The 21036-nt window shown below is 42.8% G+C and overlaps 1 protein-coding gene and 1 long non-coding RNA gene across 2 annotated transcripts in view; both read right to left on the bottom strand.

Annotated features, from left to right (window-relative positions):
* RARB (retinoic acid receptor beta) overlaps positions 1–21036 on the bottom strand; it is a 387901-nt gene that overhangs the window by 228464 nt on the left and 138401 nt on the right. The gene's annotated exons all lie outside the window — the stretch shown is intronic.
* Positions 12007–21036, bottom strand: part of LOC109291686 — an 18115-nt gene continuing 9085 nt past the window's right edge. Inside the window, exon 3 of the long non-coding RNA XR_002095922.1 lies at positions 12007–12112. This is a non-coding gene — a long non-coding RNA (uncharacterized LOC109291686). The remainder of the gene's footprint in view (positions 12113–21036) is intronic.

Genomic DNA, 21036 nt, shown 5'->3' with positions numbered 1-21036 from the left:
GCAAATAAGGTACAGTAATTATTATTTTACTTCTAACTGATGTTATTTTTGCCAATTAACAGACTCAGTAAATGTTGGCACTGTAGCATTAAGGAGAGCCTACTAAATCAAATTTGAATTCAGATTTAAATTTTTATAATACCAAAGAGCTCCAGAAATGTTGCCAGAAATTAACCCTCCCCATAAAAACATACTAACAGAAAAGCCAAATAAAAAACAAAATATGCAATATCTGCTTTTAAAACTCTGCTGCATCATGTTGGGAAATGGTGAAAATGATGGCCCTGAGACTGAAATTGGATGCACATACATGATATGCAGCGCAAAATCTTGGTCATAGTTTGTAAGTAAAAGAAAACAGAACATCAATCTTGAACAAGGTAAAATTAATAAAATAAACAGTTAAAAAGACTTGTTAGAATAAAATAAAGACAAGCACGCAATTAAAAAAGATAAATGGACTGCAATTTAAAACAAAAAAAAATGTAAGCTACAACACTGTTAGCATGCTGAGCTCTTAGTCAAGCATTATTACAATTGCATGCAAATGACAGAAATGCAGGACATTCCTTCAAACTATGTTTTCATTAAAGATTCTGCTTTTTCCAGAATAATAGTAAATGACACGTGAACTTCATATGAACTATAGGTCATGAAAGGATTTAGTATTGGCATTTTTAATCTAAAAAGTCTGTGCCAGAAAATCAATATGTTTCAGTTGCAGCATTCGAATGCAATTTTCTTCACGTAACAGGGTTCTTTCTTTCATTTTTTTTCTTTCTCTCTCTCTCTTTTTAAAATAATGAATAATTCCCAGTTTTTCTATGAAACAAGCAGCCATATTATAAGGTAATGACATCAATAACACATTACATGTAAACAGAAAATGAACAAAAAAATAATTCAAGGCCCTTTTGAAACTGGTGTGCTTTTCATCAGTGCTATTACAGGTTCCATTCACATTATCGGATTGAACCATGCTGCATAACCAAGGTGCTGACAAGCCTTGATTACCCAATAACTCCTGTATTCCTTTCAGGCAGGTTCACCGAAAGGACAGGAATGCAGGGCTTTCCTGTGGGGCAGACTGCTTTCCACAGATACCGAGTCAATGAAACCCAATGCCCTCTCGTTTCTGAACACCAAAATGGGCTTTGCATTTCCTGATATGTAATTATGACTTTTCCTTCTTTATTCTCAATTGTTTCAGATAACAATTTACTGTGCATCAGAGGGGCCAATCTAAACATTTTAAACTTATTCCAGAACACTTAAGGGGGATGGCCAAGCCATCTCCGTAGTAAATCTGTTGTCGGCTCTTTCCCATGCTGCAGAGTCAACAAAACTGCTTCACACCCAGGGCCAGACCAGGCAATACAAAAACAGGAGGAAATGAATCTCGGCTCTTCAACCCGACATCTTCTCCTGCATGAACTCTCAGAATATTTGGACCTTTTGTTTTCCCCTTTTCTCTACTCCTCTTAAAACATAAATTACCTCCAAAATGTGCAGTTTCAGTCAGTCTGAAGTGTTTTTCTTGTTTAGATTAAAATCTGCTTCAATCTGACTTGGGGCAGAGGATGCATTATGCACTCTTTAACAACTTAGGTTGGAGTACTAATGAAAACCAGCAGTCCAGCTCAGAGGCCAGATGTGTGGTGGAGATTCCACAGAGGGGAGGAGAGTCATTATGACTAAGAATACAACAGAGACTAATTCCACATAACCTTCTTAATTACTTACAGATAATTCATTCTCGTACCAACAAGTGTTCAGGTATCAAAGGCAATCAAGCAAAATACATGTTTGATACAAAATGATTTTTGGTAGCAACCTATATTAAACTTACCATTATTCCATTATTTCTCTTCACCTAATCAGTTTTTAATCTCCTGTGAGCGGCCTCATGGAAACATCTGCTTTAGTGTCATTTAACACACAAAGCTGTGGATCTAACATTATATACACTTCTCTAATTAATGTGTAGTGACAGGAACTATCTGTCTCTTTTTTTTTTTAAGTCAAACCATAATTAGACTGTTACATGCCCTTGGCAGACATATACTAAGACTCCTGCTAAAACGGAGAACTAGGCACATCCCAGTTCTTGCTGCCAGCAGCACCCATGCAGCTCCAAGGCAAGGATTCAGAGGGACTGAGCAGACTCTTGTGCAGCTAGAGCACCCTGGGGTGCCCTAAGGTCCTTCCAAGGGTGTCACAGGGTGCCATACAAATGCTAGCACTGTTAGGTTTACAAACACAATTGACAAGATAAACCCGGAGATTTCAGATATGAATCCCTGGTTGTGATCTTTCTGTGTTCTTTGCAAAAGAAAAACTACTCTTTTTTTTTCATTAGTCAGAAAAAAGAGTGAAAACTAAGAGCTGACATTTTCCAAAAGGTGCCTTGAGTCTAAAAAACTTAAGCACCACAGAACTAGTGGCTTCATAATAGACTACAGTATCTTTTCTGCCTAAACTCTGTAGCCAGAAATTACACATACAACCGGCATAAGTGACTGGAAACCAGTTCAAATTTTTAAAAAACCAAAGTTCAGTGCACATAAACTACTGCCAAAATGGCTGAAGCCAGTTTAACAAAAACTTGGATGGATGTAGTATCAGACTTAACTGATTTAAGTTAAATCGATTATGGAACTTCTGTCCCAGATTGCCTCCAAATTCAAGTTAACTCACAGTCCCCCAGCATCCCAAGATGCTTTGCACCTCCCCCACAAACCCACCCATGCAGGACAGGTTGGTTAGCCTTGGCCCAAGTTGTCTGCTCCAGCTGATCAGGGAGGCATGCTCTAGCATCCCCCAGGCTCCTAGTCTGGACCACTGCAGACATATGGCTGCGTTTCTGTAATCAAAAGTGAATGTCTGCTCACTTGTTTATCTGTTCAGTTTACATGCCTTAGACTAACCTACAAAAATTGAATCGATTCAGCTGTGGGCTTTTTGACTTTTGTACTTAGGCTGTGGGACCAAGCAGAAGTTCATTTGCTCCCTTCTCTGTTCCTATTCAGCTTATCAAATCTCTTCCTTCTCCTAGCACACACCCTCGAAGAGATCATGTGCAGAGGAGATGGTGACAAGGAAACAGCATTAAGGATGCAGGGGAATGTATCTGTACCGACAAATAAGATCCTCTCTAGTCAGCTGGCTGGGGGATGAGATTGGGAGGAGGGGCACAGGTTTCAAGCAGACAGGAGGCATGTGTAAGTCCTAATAGGTGGGCCCCCTGAGCAGGGCCTTACTTTGCAGAGAGTCCAAGTAACACTTAGGGCCACACAAATCCCCCCCTTTTTCATAATCAGTGGCTAAATCAATTAGTATATGAGTAATGTTTCAGATGCAAACTTATACTGATGGGAGGACAGAAAGGAACACATACACACATACAGAAGCCTGCAAGTGAGACTCTGGGAATTCTCCTACAATACATTCACAGTATTCAGTTTTCAATCATTCGTAACTTTATTCATGTCCAATTTCTTTTTTCCCCAACATAACTGTAGATGTGTTCCTTGCCACAGTTTACATGCCACGTATCCAGCTGAAAAGTGCAGCTGTTTTGAATTATTGGTGTGAAAGGAACGTGGCTATTTTCTTCTACAATGAGCAAAGCTTTCTTTTTTGCACCATCCAAAAGTATGACATGGCTGAAGCAATTTTCTACTTAGATTTTAAAAATAACTAGCTAACTAAACAAATAAATCATAATTGGCTAGAGAAGCAATCCTGGTAAACTTCAGCATAGAACAAGGCTCTTTGTCAAAGACACAACATGTGGAAGCAGACTTTCTTGAAACAGTTCACCAACCACAGCCATAGCATCCACTAACAAGTAAATACTATAATGAACTGGCATTTAAAATCTTTAAAAATATGTACACATCATACAAAATGAATATTAAATAAGTCTGGGAAAAGCGGTCTCTCCAAAACTCACACATTTAAAGCAGAGGTTGGCAACCTACAACCCTGCAGGCCGAATTCGGCTGCAGCAATCTTGGATCTAGCCCACAGATGTGGGGCTTTGGCAGCATTCAGCAGCACCTTCAGCAGGTGCTCTCCCCATGCTACCATGGGGAGAAGTGCTGGCTGCGGGCACTTTCTCCATGAGTCTGGGAAGACAAGTGGCAGTAGTGGGAAGGTCTTAGTGCCTGGCCGCCTCTGACCCAGGGTGGGTCGTTCCAGCCTGCAGCTGGACGAAGTTGCCTACCTGTGATTTAAACTAACAAAGAAAACTTAACAGAAAGATGTTTTTAATGTAAACTTAAAAAAAAGAAGTAATCATCAAATATGCATGACAAGTTGGGGATCTTTTCTACAGAGATAAGGTTTGATTTTACCTGTAAATAAAGTCATTTGTTATTAAGGAAAGAGAAACCTGAATAACTGAACTATTAAATGATGTAATAACAATGAGAATGGATTAATATCCAGTACAGTATAGAATAGGCTTGGAGATCTGTGTTATGGATTTACTGGTATCTGGCTGACTGAACAACCAATAGGAAGCCTAGAGCTCCACAGCAGAATGCAATGAGCACATAAGTCTTCACTCCAGTGTTAATTTAGGCATGGATTTTTATTTTAGTTACTCTTACGCTAGCTGCAGAAAATAAATCAAAATTGAGTCTTATCTTATTTGTCAGATATCACACTAGCTTAATTGTAATTGCTATTGAGCAACATACTCCATGTAAAATTTAGTAAACATGAGGCTGTATTTTGGCTTGTTCTGAGAACAAAATCACAGCAGTGTATAGTATCATAACAGCATCTCAGCCTGTGACAAAAAGGGCCTGATTTCTTCAGTTCAGTCTCATTTTTGACCACTGCATGGCTGTCATATATTGAATGCATACTTATTTTTAAGCAACACCCTTCAGAATTACTTGCAGTCTTCAATTTTACGACAGCTACTGTTCCAGCTTCTGCCATAAAGAAGAGTTTTGATAGTCATTTACCTTAGTCAATTTAAATGAAAACAAATGACCCCCACTTTATTTTCTTACTAAAGCAATGTTAAAATGTAACCACTTTGGCTTTACAATTATTGAACAGTACTTTTTTTTTTAATTTTCTGTGGAGGCTTCCTCCTTAATTGTGTTGAACAAATTATAATGACATTTTTTATAGACACTCAGGGGGAATTAATAAAAACTCCATGCACCACCATTCAAATGGCACTTTAGGAACTTAACTAGGTAAAGGTGAAATGAATCTTTTTCTTTTTTGGGAAATCTGCTGTCTATATGCTTGCCATTCAGAAATTCATCTCTCAAGTCTGACTAAACATAACTAAACTGTCATGTTATCTGATGTGCAGATAAGTGGATAAAGTTTATGAAAGGAAGAGTCAAACATAAAAGAAAGAAACATATCTGATTTGAACATAAACTACCATCAGCCCACACTCAAACTTCCTATTAAGAGTAATGAAGGCTCCAAGCACAGGGCATTGGCAGGCCTGGTCCCCAAATTAAATTATTGTTCCAATTTATAAATTATGCTTATTGCAGCCTTGAAGCATGTGTATCACATAAAACCATCTACACAAAGCAACAAAGGTGATTATGTCAAATTGAAGAGAATTCTAAACCTTTCTCTGAGTTCTAGAAGTAACTCAGCTCCTGAGGAAAAAATTGCAACAAGTCCAGAAAAGCCATAAACTGCAATGAGAAGATCTAAACCATTCATATCTGTGGACCTCACCACTGGTTGAAATGTATCTACACAACGGGGAAAGTGTTCAAAAAAAGAGACAGTTTCTATGATAGCTCAGTCCCAAACTGCACAGAAATTTGCACATTTATTATAAATTTGTAAAATACGTGTGTCAATGTTTGATGGATGGAGTGTATTTCAGATTACTGTATATGCAAGAGAGTCAGTCTTTATACTCAGGAGACTTGTTTTTAAAGAAGTCTTTTTTCTTTCTTGTATCTCTGCAGTGCTCTCGTCTAATGTGGCCTAATGTGGCATATACCCTGCCGTGCCACAGGCTGTCTCTGGGGTATACAACCAATATGGAAATGTCAGTCACACCACTTTCTACTTGTTTAAGAAATGTTGTCATTCTTAGGACATCTCTGTTGTCAAACAAATCTACTTTTGATTCTTCCTTAGTCAAAAGTGACCAGAAAATAACTTATTTTACAGCACCTCTGAAACTGCTAGTGAATCTTTCAGATAAGAGAATGTCCATCACACCAGCCACTGGATGGCAGCCTAGAGCCCCTGGAGGTTCAAAGACTATTGTAAAAAAAAGTATCTTTTTTAGACACTCAACTCAATAGAATTTACCCTGAAATGCAGGAAGTAACCTATAGGACCAGTATACTGTTGTGATAAATTAAATTTATTTTGGATGCCTCAGGGGGGAAAAAATCACTTTTATCATTCTGAGGTTCATACTCAGCTAACATGACTGAGGGATTTTCTCATGTCTCAGTTGGATAGCTAGAGAAGCTCCACTTTAAACTGATTTCAAGGCAAATCAAGGTTAAAAAAGATGTGTAGCGAATAGAGAGCCTAGAAGGGTTGGTGAACACCGGACAAGGAAAACTGATGGTTTGTTACTGTCTTACTGCAAGTGTTTTGTGCCTGTACATTCCTCCCAGCCTCCACTTCTGTACAGCATGGGACTTATGTTCTTGCTTTTATTTCTCTTGTCTAGAAGCTAAGATACTACAGTGATGCTGGGCTCTATGAGCACCTAAATAAATATAGTCTTTTGGGTAGAATTCACCTCCTTAAACTCTTGCCCACATGTATCACTGTTACATTTTGAAGCAGGATCGACACATACACCATGCAACTACCACATAAGTGTTCATGGGATTAAAGGCTGCTGCAAAGGGCTTTTTCATATATTAGTCCCTTAGGAAATTCTTTGCCTAAAAGCAAAATACCAGTAGCAGATGGATGAAAATTGTATTATTTGCTGCACAACAGTATGCAAAGGAAAACAAAAAGAGAACAGTGAATATAATCCTTTGTTATAATGCAGCAAAACTTACTCTTTTCAAACAGAAGAAGAAAATATTTGGAATACTATGCTTAAAAGGACAAAATAAGACAAGTGTATACATAGTAAAAACAGTGCTCTTGTATCTGCACAAATAAATAATATTCTCCTTTCTTTGAAGAAAAAGCTCAACAGTCCTTTGTCCCACATCACAATAGAACAACCCTTTGCACTGGAATATTTGAATCACTTCTTGGCAGTTTCTCAAGGTAAACAGAGTGAATTAAAAATGAATGTTTATCATACAATACTCACACACACACACACTCACAAGCAAAATGGATTGCAGTATTTGCCTATCAAACATTAGAAGCGATTGAATCCATCAGTCATTCAAACAAGCAACTGAAAAGTGGAAATAATGGGATGACAACATCAGAAAACAGCCTCCCAGAAAGAGATGAGTTTTCTTGTAACCATTTGTCTTGTCTAATTAATCCCACATGTGGGACTAGACTGGAACATTAGAAAAAATTAAGTACAAAATATTACTTTCACTTGGAAGCATTAGAGGTATAAAAGGGCCAGAAATGCTATGTGGGCTTTTTTTTTAAACCCAGCTTTCACATATAATCATCCTCTTAAATTAAGACTACATCCCTCTGTTTAGATGAGGGAAAGATAATGTTGGTTGGTTGGAAAGAAAGCAATTGGAATAACTGGTGAAGATTACATCATTACTTCTAATAAGAGAATATGTCAGTTTTTACCAGACTAACTATCTGGATAATAGATCATGGGCTACTTCTGGAAGACCACATAGTGGTTACGATCAAGAGCACTTTCTTCCACCTGAGCCTGCTGAAAAGAAGATAACCCAACTCCCTTTCAGGCAAACTATGTCATAGGCTATACATATTTCTGTCAATTAAAAATTAGGCTGTTGAACATTTTCTGCATAAGGCAAAACAAAACGCAGAAACTAATACAAGATGTGTCACCTGCTAATTCAGTGGAACTCCATGCAATGAGTGTACAGCCAGGGATCTACAATAGCTTCATACCAGTTTCTAGGTAGAAATCAAGGGCTGGTTGTGACCTGTAAAACCATTAGACTGTTTTTTTTCAAAGGTGGAGAGAGGTAGTTAGCTGTGTTAGTCTAAAGCCAAGCAGAAGGCAAGGTAAATTTGCATTTTATAGATTCACTAAATCAGAGATGCATACGGTTTTGTGAGCAGCAGCTCAGTCCTTTCACAGCATCTGATTAAGTAAGCTGCTGTTTATGAAAGCACATGCATCTCTGATTTAGTAAGTCTATAAGGGCCCCTCTAGACATTCAGGTAAAGGCATGATAAGATCTGATGCACGATCTGATGGCAAGAAGCACTACTGTGGGATTCAGCATCAGAACCAATCATGCCTTATTGCCGGGGCATGGGAATCCCAGGCTCCCCCTGCACTGGCAAGTGCGCTACCCCCCCTACGGGCCTCATCAGCTGGGAACGTTAGCTGGGGAAGGGGGCAGTGCAAGGAACGCCAGGTCAGCAGGTGGTGCATCCCTGTGGCTGGGAGCCCCCAGCGGCTGAGGGGGACCCCCAGCCACAAGGGAGCACCTGGCCACACATTTAATTAATGGCATGATAAGAACGAGCCACAAAGTCATATATTTTTGGTGGAATAACTTTGTGGCCTATTCCTTGTTTTCTCATGCCATTAACTGATTGAACATTTAACTGCATTACAATTTAAGATGTGATTAACTGGTCAATAATGCCTTTAAGTATGATGCATAGGTGCAGCCTCAGGTGCAAACCTACCCTGTCTTTTTCAAAGGTGGCCACTGATTCTGGATACACAAACTGACACACGTCTGAGCACTTGGACATTTTTACAACCAGTTGATTCAAATGTTGGTCAAGTGACCACATCATTCCAGTGATCGCACAGTTGAGACAGAAGAGTTAGATGGAGCTGCAACCTCCCTGAGTGAGAGAAGCTGCTGCTAACAGGGCATACCCCATTAGGGATCCTCAACCCACCCCATTATAAGAAAAGGCCTAATATAGGTCAACATTTCTGTATACAGTGATGCTCATCTATTTTGCCAGGCATCTAGTGAGAGGATGGACTGAAGGAAGGTGAGTGGCATGGATGTATCTAGTGAGAAGGTATCTGATTTCATTATATTTGTTGGTGGGTTGAGATGCCCTTTTTGATATTATTCTTAAAATGCATCGTGTACAGCCAGCTGGGGCCCAGGATGGGCACCCCTATAATCTATACAACAAACTAAATAAACACCCTCCCTTTTCACATATAAAATCTGCATGAGGGGAAAATAATCTGGCACCTCTTGACTTTGTGTCTACAGAGCTCCTGCTGCATCACCTCCCACATAAAGCCTAAGCTAACAATAAGGGTGACTCCCAAAGGGGAATCCCTGGAACAGAGCATCTGTAGACTAATAACCTTACGCACAAATCTGGACTGCAGAGAGATCTTCAGAAGGTCAAGGAAAAATAAACTAAGAATTCAAATTCTGTATTGGGCCTCAATCCAGTGCTTCAGCTATAGCCACAGCTCATTTAAAGCTGCCTTCCACCCCTCCATTCCCTCATTCCCTCCAGAGAAGAAAAGAATTAAAACAGGCATCAGTAAACTTGTTTTGGATGCTCACTAGCAGATCTGTTGGCTCCCATTTGTGGAACTGTGTGAACTTTCCAAAGAATTACTGGAGGCAACTGTATTTGTGCATGAGGGAGAGAAGACGTGTGTGGGGGAATGCAGGGGAGGGGGCGGGGGGAGGCTTTTTAAATAATTTGCCATCAGACCCTTACAAGGGACACTTTCAGAATCGTGCTGAAGAAAGTTGTCAGTCTGTTCTGGATTCCACAAAATGCTGCTTCTCCTCTCTCTCAAAACTCCACTCTCTTCTTCTTTGCAGAAGTGGGGAAAAAGTTACTTCAATACCTGTGCTGTGGCCAGAAAGGGCCTGAATCATTTTATCCTCCTGCACACCTCAATCCTTGCAGTAGTCTCCCTTAATTTGTAGGAGGAGACCATGCCAATAGCAAGAGGGAGCCTCTGATAAATGTCGAGCATTGATGAAGGTATTTCTTTGCAAGAATGCCTCATTGTGGCACTCTGCTGAGCATGTACACTCCAAGCAGAAGGCTTTTATTCCATTTTCCCTTTAGAAGAACTGTTTCACAAGACATCTCCCATATTTCCTCTGTTATTTAAGGAACAAAGATTATTTCCTGCTGCAGTATACTGCAAACAGATACATTTTACTTTTGTTCCCTTCTGAAAAGGGCATATATTTTCCATCTCCTTTGAGGAAAATCCTTGCATTCAGTTATCGACATAAAACTTAGGCCCTCACATGAAAGGATGTGGGCTAATACCATTTCATTCCTTTTTCTATTATAATGCTTTTTCAAAGACTTGAAAAAATATTTTTGTTTTTAGGGTTCTCCATTTGAATTTTCAAAAGGTTTGTATGTGTATCCATCAGTCAAAAAACTGAAGCCCTTAATTGCCCCAAGTTGAGTGGTAGAAAGGAGGAAGAGGTTCACTTGAATTTCTTGTTAATAAACCAAATTTTGTCAGAAAAGCTGGCAACAAGAATGACCATCCTTCATCAGAAATCCCTAAAGGAAAACAGCTTACAGAATTGGCAGAAGGGCTTGAGAAATGTATAAGTACATATCAAGATTTAGAAAAAACAATAGCTGAGAGATCTGCTCTCCCACCACCACTAATAAATAAGGTATTAAATCATTAGAATTTCAATTACAAGGAAAGAATGTAGCTAACCAAATAAGAGCAGGGGGAGTTGAAATAAGTAGTAGGTTAAAGATTAATATTCGGGATTCAGAACAAAAGGATGCTCTTTTGTGTCACTGTGCTTATGCCTCTGAATGTAAACATTGTTCCGAGAACCATTTTTTCTTTGCCCGATCTTTAAAGGGTAATAAATTAGACCTTGGACAGCCATACAAGCTGCTACTAGATGTGAATGTGAATGTGTCTGTAGAAAAGGCTGACTTTCAATCAAAGTCTATTGAAAGAATAGTTGGATTTTCTAAAGAAGCATGTTGTGCCTATTAACCAACTTACAAAAGGGGCCATTTTCTTGATTTATGTTTGGTTGCTATAGAGATCCTGCAGTATAGACTGGCAGGTGAAGCTTCCATTTAACAATCTTAGAGGTTTTTCTTAGCTGTACTCAGAGGACATGCAACTACAGTAGGTAAAATTCACCGCACAAACATACCACGTCTGTCAGGCTCAAAGATCAGATTTAGGGCTTTTCAAGAATTTATTGTGAATACAGTAGAAATGATTACACAGTCTTTGTTCATGAACATTTCCCCCTTTAAGAATCTTATCGGGGGGACTATTTCAGCTCTACTGCATTTTGTCACTGATATACTTTCTATTTTGCAGGTAATTATTGGTTAGTAAAATTCCAGCGCGTCATAGCCCCATTTTTTTTCTAGGTGCACAGTATATTCACAAGCCTGTGATGTGAGGTATTTAACAGCAATGCCAGAGTGTTAGTGCTTTTATTTAAGAACATCACTCTGCTGCACTGAGCTCCAGAATACCATAGAGAAGGGGTCTGAAACTGAAACAAAAAATAATTAAATATTCGAGTCAGAAAGAAAACTTTATATATGTCATTGGGTCACCCACAGACCCACACACAAAAGATTATATGGAGAAATGTGTATTAGGTGAGACTATCCCTTTAGTGTATAGTTCTGTGCCAAAGGTAGTTACATGGAAATTGGTGTCCTGAAAGGTCAGGAAAACACAGGCAGTCTGTTAACAGCATATACAGCAGACCCAGAATCAACTCAGGTGGAATGTCAAATTTGCTAAGTACTGTATGCTGTAAGCAAAATATGTATTTTATATAGATATAGCCAGTTGCCCATCAAGAATGACAGGGGGTGGGGAGGGCCTGGGATGGAGTGCCGCCACCTATTGCTCCATGATGCCGCTGTTCTGCCCCTTGCAGGGAGCTGAAACCAGCTCCCCCACCCTCGGTCTGGTCCTCGGCACGGCTTCGGAATCATGGCAGCGCTCCCCGATGCTTGGAGCACTCCGATTGGCTGTTTCCTTACCATTAGGAAGGTACCAGAGTGGGAAGGTTAACTTTCAGTATGTTTTTAAAAGGAGACAAATTCTGTTCCGTCACACACACAGGACCTCATTAATTTTAAGTTTTATCTTATGTTTAATCACAAAAGAACCTGCATTTCAGTTGTGGATGAATTGATTTTATTTTTAAGGTGTCATGAATGTTTGGGAAAACTTTAGATCAATCTGGAAGAAAAGAGCTCTACACCTTCATTGCCAGTGAATACTTGTTAAAAGTGTAATTAAATAAACAATAAGGATAAAATAAAATGACAATAAATTAATCTTACTTTTAATTTATGCTGAGATTTTCATATCTGAGTGGGCAAGTATTATCCCCATTGTATAAAAGGGGAGGTAAAGCAGAAAGAATCACATGGTATACCTTCAAATCACATGGTACACACTACCAAATTAGGCCAGCCAAAGAGCACCCAGTGAACATTAGTAATCCATACCACAGTTAGCTTAGGCTGGGTGTCAGTAGTCACACTGCAAGACCACTGGCGACGCATAGGGGGTGCATGCAGGCGCACGTGCACTCCTAGTATGGCGGTGCACCTCCTACGAAAAGGCACCGCTGCAAAAGTCAGCAGTGCCTGCAGGTGGTCACCACTCGCCACCCCCATCCCCATCACCACCGACACCACTAGCCGCATCTACGGGCAGTAAGCAATTGCTGCTGGCCACTGCTGATGCTGCCAGCGGCGTCTGCAGGTGGTCACTGACCCCTGGCTGGTGCTCGCCACCCCTCCTCCCCTACTGCCAACAGTGTTGGTGGCATCTGCGGGAGCTCCCCACTTGCCACCGCCACACTTACGCCACCAGTGCCATCATGCCCCACCAACCATCAGGGGCACATGTCATTCACGTGCAAGACCATATCCGAGTTATTCTGTCCCCACCAGTTCTGGTCTCACCTCTGTGTTGCCAGGACTTCTAAAAATCCACTGGTAAACCAGGTGGCTCTATGATTCTTCCCCAGAGAACTGTGGGAGAAACTCTGTCTTCTTGGGCACACGGCGAAGTGGGGGTGCAGAACTGTAAGAAGGCACTGGGGCTAGGGACAGAAGTTACACATAAACTGGTTTAAGTAATCAGCAACTGGTTTAAACCTGTAACACAACAGAAGTTCAGTGCACATAAACCAGTTTCAAAATGGGCAAAACTGATTTGAGATAAACCTGGTTGAATGTAGTATCAGACTTAACTGATTGAGGTCAAACTGGTTTATGTAACTTCTGTTCCAGACCCCTTCCTGTTTTAAGTTAAATCAGAGAACCCTAGCATCCCAGCATGCTCTGCATCCCTTGGCTGGGCTGTGCTGTCTGCTCTGGCAGAGCAGGACTGGCCAAACCCCTCTGCTCCCTAGCCGGACCAGGGGCAGAGACATGGCCAGACACCAGCCCCTCTAAGGCTTAGGGTCAGGGAAGACGTTTATTCCCTACCCTACAGGGGTCTGCCAGGCACGGGTGCAGCAGCCCCATCAGCCATTTTGCCCTGGTCACCACTTGAGCAGCAGGGGGTGTGGCCAGTCCCAGCAGCAGTGTGAAGTGAATGTAGATGGAAGGGAGTTTAATTCCCTGCTCTGTGGCCTGTCCCACTGTAAGGACCCTAGGTGGGGTGTGCCTAGCTGGGGCAGAGCAGCCCATGTCAGGGTCCACCCCCCATCACTGCTGCAACAGCAGGGGTGGGGGCATGGCCAGGCCCTGAGGCAAAGGGGCAGGGAGGGGGCTTATTCCCCCCCTCCCTTTCCTGTCCCCCCGGGACTCCAGCCAGAGTCTGCCTGAATGGGGCAGAGCAGCTCCTGTAAGGCATTTCCCCCACTCCCACTCACCACTGGAGCGGCGGGGGGCATGGCCAGCCCCAACAGCAGCCTCCAGCAAACAGGGGAGGAAGACGGTTCAATTCCCCCCTCCCTGCCCTGTCCCCCTAGCACAGACCTGATCTGGTGTCTGCCTGGCTGGGGTGCAGCAGCCTGTGTCAGGGTCGCTCCCCACTTGCTGCTCCAGTGACAGGGGTGGGGGTGTGGTTAGACACCAGCTGGCATGGCCCCCTGAGACAAAGGGGTCAGGGAAAGGGTTTATTCCCCCCTCTGTACCCTCTCCTCCAAGATCTGCCTGGCCAGGTGCAAGTGGCCAAGTGTGAGGTCTGCTCAGGTGGGATCTGCCTGGCCAGGTGTGAATGGCAGATGTGGTGGCGGGGCTGGCAGACCTCAGCTGCAGTCTCCTGAACCACACCCCCACCCCTGCCACTGTAGTTTCAAGGGTGGGGCGGGGGGACCCTGACATGGAATTAAACCCCCATCCATCTCTGGTTGCTTCACACAGCTGACAGGGCTAGCCACACTCCTCACCACCCGTACAGTGAGGACAGGTGGGAAATGCCTGGCAAGGGCTGCTCCTCCTTTCTCCCCTCCAGGCACACCCCCGACGGAGGTCCCTGCAGGCCAGGGTGGGGGTTTAATCCCCTCCCCAATCATACTCAGTCTGCCCGGGCCTGGTCACACCCCCACAGCACAGCTTCCCTGCAGCAGAGGGCTTGGTCTACCACTCCCCAGCTTCTAGCTTGAGCCACTGCAGGCATGTTGCCTGCATTTCTGGAATCAAAAGTAAATGTTTATTCACTTGGAAATTGGTTCAATCTACACAGGTTAGACTAACTTACAAAGATAGAAACAATTCAGGCTCGGGCTTTTTGAATTAGTACTTAGCCTGGAGGATTATGAACATACTGATGATTTAGCCTGTGTCCTCATTGTAGGGTACCGAACACAAGCTTACGCAGACTCCAGGTTCCATCTTCAGGATACCAGATGGCCTAGGTTAAAAGCATCACTTAACTCAAGGGTGAGGCCTTCGAAGCAGGGGTTAGTAAAAATCTGCAGGGAAAAACATGTTCAGTCAGTTGAACATAATCAAATGAAGTGAGTGGCTGAGGTGGGTGTCTATATTGACAGTTACTGTCAATGGCATAACCAGAGGAATGGAGACCTCATGCCTCTCGATGAACACATTGAGATCACTCTGCTTACCCTTCCAAAATGCAGTCACTACTAGGTTGAAGCTTAGCAACTGATACCTGCATATAAAAATACTATGCAACAGTTAGGAACAAGGAATAAAGAAGAGAATCTTATCCAACAAAGCTATGGGGGGAATTTTCAGTTAAGCAGGAAGCAATTACTCAAGCCATTACTTATCTTGTCAAAATTAAAATAAAAATAAAATTATATTTCACTTCATGGAAAGCAGAAAGACTGGCCTGTCGGAACTTTGGTTACTACTCCAGACTGTCACCAGAGGTCCAAAATTCACTTCTAAGGGCTTCCCTACCACTTACTGGGCTAAGAGAATTTATCAGGATGGAGCATTCTCAGGTGCTCTTGGGGAGGCATAGTTGTGACACATCCCACAAAGTTGGCTTTATTCGAAAGCTCATAGTCAAGGGATGCTCCTCAACCAGCTTTTGTTAGCTGAGGGAGATGGAAGTGATACAGGGCATTGAAAAGGGGAGAAAAGAGGAAGGCTTTTGTTAAAAGATAAAGGGGTTTTGGCTTGGGTTTTGATTAAAGTGAACATTTTATTCTTTTGAGGTCTGACTCTGCATCACTGAATTTAATAGGAGGAGGCTTGCCAAAAGTACAGGATCAAGCCTCCAACAAAGATTCATATTCAGAATCCTGTAATGTTCACTCTTTCTCCCCCCTCCCACTCCACTTGGAGGGAGAGGTGAAAAACTTCCTCAGTTAAAAAGGAAGAGGAGGAGGAGGAGAATTGCACTAATCTTTAAAGGATTTGCTCTAATTTGTGCTGAAAGGACAGCAAATCTCTTATTGTTTGAACATATGGCTTTTCAGGAGAGGGGCCTGAGTTATTTCAGTACTTCTCTTTTGGAACTTTACTGATTATGAGGAACAAACACAGCCTTAACACCAGAGCGGTGATGAAGAGAGATGATTTTCCTGTAATACTGCCAACTGTTTGCATCCCAGTAATTATTCAACAAATGGGTTCCACCTGTTGTACATCAACCAGCACATGCAAATAGGATTGAACAATTTCCTGGATTTATATGTTATTTGGAGTAACAAAACCAGGCTTTGAATTCAAATGGCATCAAGAAAACTACAAATGTTCTCCATCACAGACTTGGAAAAGGAAATATATGACTTTGGCTGTGGCCCTTCTACTCATATTATCTCAAAATACCTGACAGTAATTCATACTAAATGCAATGATTCCTACTAAGAAAGGCAGAAGCAATCAAATCCAGTATGCTCTGCTGTTGGACTTTATCATGGAGCTGTTCTAGGCATATTTCTTTTTACTTTCTGTTATTTATTTTTTACATTTAAATCACTGGGCTCCTTCCTTTATCCTTAAATTAGGATAACAATGAAGGCAAAGCTGACCTCCAAAATAGTACCTGTACACACAGATTGGACAAGAGCCTACTGAATTCTTAATTTTATTGGCAGCTGGTATGTCTACACATTGTTTCTATACCTTGCATGTGTTTTCAATCTTGAACTTGGCTTTTTATTAATTTATAAATAACATTCAAAAACATGAGAAGAGAAATTCTGAAGTCAACAGGAGTTTTGCCATTGACTGTAATGAAGCCAGCATTTCACCCCAGATTTTCAGCACATTTAAAAATCGTGAATGCTTGTGATAATCCCCCCAAAAGTTTCTCTCTCCAACCCCAACATACTAGATATATCGAGATATCCCTGAAAAACTGTTTTTTGGAGGGAGAGTTTTTTTGAGTACTTCCTTCATGGAATTCTACTGATTCAAAGAATGAACACAGCCTTCTAGCATTAAAGCAGTAAGGAACAGAAAGGATTTCCCAGTAAGACACTCAACAGTTTGCATCCCAGTATTTTAAAAGCATCAAATTGTTCAAGAAAAGTTACATTTTTAGAGTAACGTGCAAAAAATGTTGCTTAGTCAAAGTGTAATGCAAAGGTGTACATGTATGCACGCAGACATGCCCACACAACAGATGTTTTGTCAGATCCAGTCAAAACATGCGAAGTGAGTATGTCTATGCCAAGCAGCATCCAAACAAGCAAATCAGATCTTTCCTAACTGCTTTCCTAGCCTCCTGAAGCAGGGGTGGGCAATTATTTCAGCTGGAGGGTTACTTAACAAGTTTTGGTGAGCTGTTGAAGACCACAAGGATAGCCCTGCCCCTTGACAAGTGCCCTGCACCCTGGTCACCATCTGTGGACTAGAAATCCCACCCCCTAACCCCATACCTTTGCCAGTGAAAGTCCCTCCCTTTGCTCCCAGAAGTACTTCTTTTGGGAAGGAAGTTTTCTATCTTGGAAATGGAAAAAAACCCCACATTATATACTAAAATCCAACATTGAAAATAACATATTTTAAATTTATTTAAAAGAATATTTTTGTCCTGATTTGTGTTTATGTAGTGTATACAGAGGTCATTGCATAATAGCTCAAAATGAAATTTTACTTTTGTATATTGTGCAGGGTGTGGGGGAGTGGCAGGATATGGGTGGGGTTTTTGGGGGGTTGTGGTTGTGTGTGTATGTGGGGTGTGGGGGTATGTGTGGATGTGGGGGCATGGGTATGGGGAGTTTGTGGGGATGTGTGGGTGTGGGTATGGGTGGGTACGGGGTTTGTGGGGTGTGTGAAGGGGGAGGGTGACTAGGGGTGTGTGTTTGGGGGGGTGGGTATGCGGTGGGTGTGCGTGTGTGATGGGGTGTATGTGCAAGCAGTGAGCAGGGCTCCCCCCAGAGGCACGTGTGTGTGTGTATGTGTAGGGAGGGGTGTGGGAGAGGGTGTGGGTGGCTGCAGTGTTTATGGATTGTGTGACTGTGTGCAGGGGAGGGTGTGGTTGTGGGGTATGCGGGGGAGGGTTTGTGGGTATGGTGGGGTATGCATGGGAGCCTACTGTGTGCACCCCACTAAGCTGGTCAGCACCCGCCTGCACCCCACAACAGCGCAAAGCCTGTGTGCCCTGCAGCACCTCCCCGCCACTGCCAACAGTGTGCAGCCCTAGAGTGCCCTGTGCCCACTCCAGACTCACCCCCTCCAGAGTGGATCAGCCAGAACCCAGACACAGCCCTGACCTGGCCTGCCCCACACCTGCTCCGCACCGTCTGCCTGTGGGCACGCAGTGGGGTTGAGGTGGCTTCACAGCTGGACTGCCTTTCTAGGCAGCCCAGGTGGCAGTGGTTCCTTCTGGCTGCCATACCTGCTGGCCCCACTCCACAGTACCAGTGGGGACCCATGCTGCACAACCCTGACCCTGTGCCTGCTCTGGGCTCACCTGCCCAGGCTCAGCAGCAGTGGTGCATGACAGAAGCTGTTGCTCAATACAATGGAAAAGTGACCCCTCCCCCTTGCTACAGCCAGCCGTTCCTGCTATAGCTGCCCACAGCCCACACCGAGCTGCCTTGCATCTGCTCTGTGCTGCCACCACTGCCCCATGGGGCAGCCTAGAGGTGGCAGTGATGGCAGCACAGATGCAGGGCAGTGCAGCGTGGGCTCCAGGAGGCTGTAGCAGGAATGGGCAGCAGCGGTGAGGGGGAGAGCCCGCTTTTCCCCTATGCTGAGCAACAGCTTCTGTTCTGCTCTGCCACTCCTGAGCCTGGGTGGGTGAGCCCAGAGCAGGCACAGGGCATGCAGGATCGGGGCTGTGCAGTGTGGGTCTCTACCGGTATCATGGAGCTGGGGCCAGCAGCAGCAGGAGCCAGAATGAGTCACCACCACCTGGGCTGCCTAGAAAGGCAGTTCAGCTGAAGAGCCACCCCACCCCCACTGTGTGCCAAGGGGACAGGCAGGGCACACCACAGCTGGATGGTGCTTGGGCCAGGTGGGACTGAGGGACCTGCTGTGGGCGACAAAGACTTGCTGTGGGTCATATTTTGCTGATCCCTGTCCTAAAGTCATGTGCAAGAGGGGAAATAGATTACACTGTCCTAAAAAATAATGCAGGTTATGTACATCCCTTACATTTGAGGCATAATTCATCCCTGTTCCTTTACATGGTTTTAAAGGTAGTGTTTGATCTTTTAATGTGTGCATGTGAATATATAGATATATGCTCACTGTCCTAGCAATATTCCTGAAGAAACTGTGATATGCTGAGCTATGAAACAAATGGGTTTACCTCACTGAGGTACCTTCTGGCTATTCATCTATCTCCCCAAACCTCGCTCTACTATGCCAGTCCTCTAAGAACCTTCAGACAGCTGCCATATTTTATCATGAATCTTCTGCTAAGAGAATGAGGATGAGGGAAGATCTAGTTCTCAAGCAGTGACAGCTTTAGCATACGTAAAAACACAAAGCTTTACAATTTAGTGCCCCCAAGCATTGCAACATAAAAAGTGTGGACCTTCACTCCACAGGAAAGGGGAAATTCTCAGGTTTTCACTGTGACCCAGCTGTTTTAATTTCTTCTTAGGTGTCAGTTCTTAAAACAGAAAAGTTCATAAGTCACTTGCATGGAAGTGTTTTACATTGAGTATTTTTATATTTATCTCTTTGTGAGTCTTGGCATAGCTAGATTCAAAATAACTAAGATAACCTCAGTATGCTGAAAAACAGATATTATAAGCAGTTCCAACAAAATATTCTAGTATGTTCTCAACTAGTTTTTCTACAATCCATGTGACATATAAATGAATATGCTGTATAATAGTTATATTGGTACTCATTTGGGATGGCCACATTACCACACCCTACATGAGTAGTATCAACATGTAGCCATCCTGAATGCTTGCTGATAAACCTTTAAACATATCATGCATTGCATTCTCATACATATTTATATGCATATATAATAATATGCATGTGCAATTATCATGATTATCCACAAAGGATTTTATTTACTCATTTCTTTGTGTTTGTTTCTGCAAACCTACTAACAATCATTCAAGTGCTAGTAAAATTCCCATCACTGATAAAACATGAAAGCCTTTAATCTGGTAAAAGTATACAACATTTTTTATATTTGTTATTACTGTTGTTACTGCCTGTGACTGTTACTGGTCTGGTAACAACAGAAACTGAAGTCTTATGTTTATCTTCAGGCCAGGACTGATGGAGGCAGCAACAGTACATGCTTTCCAAAACTGACCTGCTAATGACCTCAATCCTGGCCTAGGGGGGCTTGTATCCCTTGGAGTGAGAGGATATTTAACTCTGATGTTAGCTCAACCCTGGAAGTCACTTAGAAGAAATTGCCACATCCAGATTAAGGACTCTACCTCTTACTCTCCAAAAATAAACATTTATTCACATTTTCTAGAAGACTTACTTGCTCAAAGCATAAATGGGAAGTGTGAAAATGAAAAGTACTTGTATTTAAAAATTGGGTGGTTTTTAAACTCGGTGGTTTTTGATCCCACGTGTATCAAAGGGGGCACGAGTGCTCAAAAGACCCCATGGCTCACCAAAAGCATCCACGAACGTCTCAAAACTAAAAAGGAGGCGTACACCCAATGGAAGGTTGGGGCCATCACCAAGAAGGATTATACCTCCATTGCCTGAGATTGTAGGGGGGCTGTTAGGAAGGCTAAGGTGGAGATGGAACTGGGACTAGTGACCCGGATCAAGGATAAGAAGTCCTTTTTAAATGCATAGGGGGTAAAAAGAAGGTACAGGGTAACGCAGGGCCTCTGCAGGATATGCTAGGAAATCTGGTGGTCACACCAGATGACAAAGCTAACCTCTTTAACAATTTCTTTGCCTCCATCTTTTTGAGCAGGGACCGGGGCATCCCCCCCATTGCAATCCCCGACAGACCCAGGAAAGGCGCTGCCAGGCCCAGGGTCATTGAGGACCTAGTAAGGGAACTTCTGGTGGGTCTAGGTGTGTTCAGGTCAGCAGGTCCTAATGATCTGCACCCCAGAGTGCTGAGGG

The sequence above is a fragment of the Gavialis gangeticus genome, unplaced genomic scaffold (genome assembly GCF_001723915.1).
Source record: "Gavialis gangeticus isolate Ggan-Ray unplaced genomic scaffold, GavGan_comp1, whole genome shotgun sequence".
NCBI lineage: Eukaryota > Metazoa > Chordata > Crocodylia > Gavialidae > Gavialis > Gavialis gangeticus.
The sequence above is the reverse complement of the archived record's forward strand: the minus strand, read 5'-3'. Positions and strand labels throughout refer to the sequence as shown.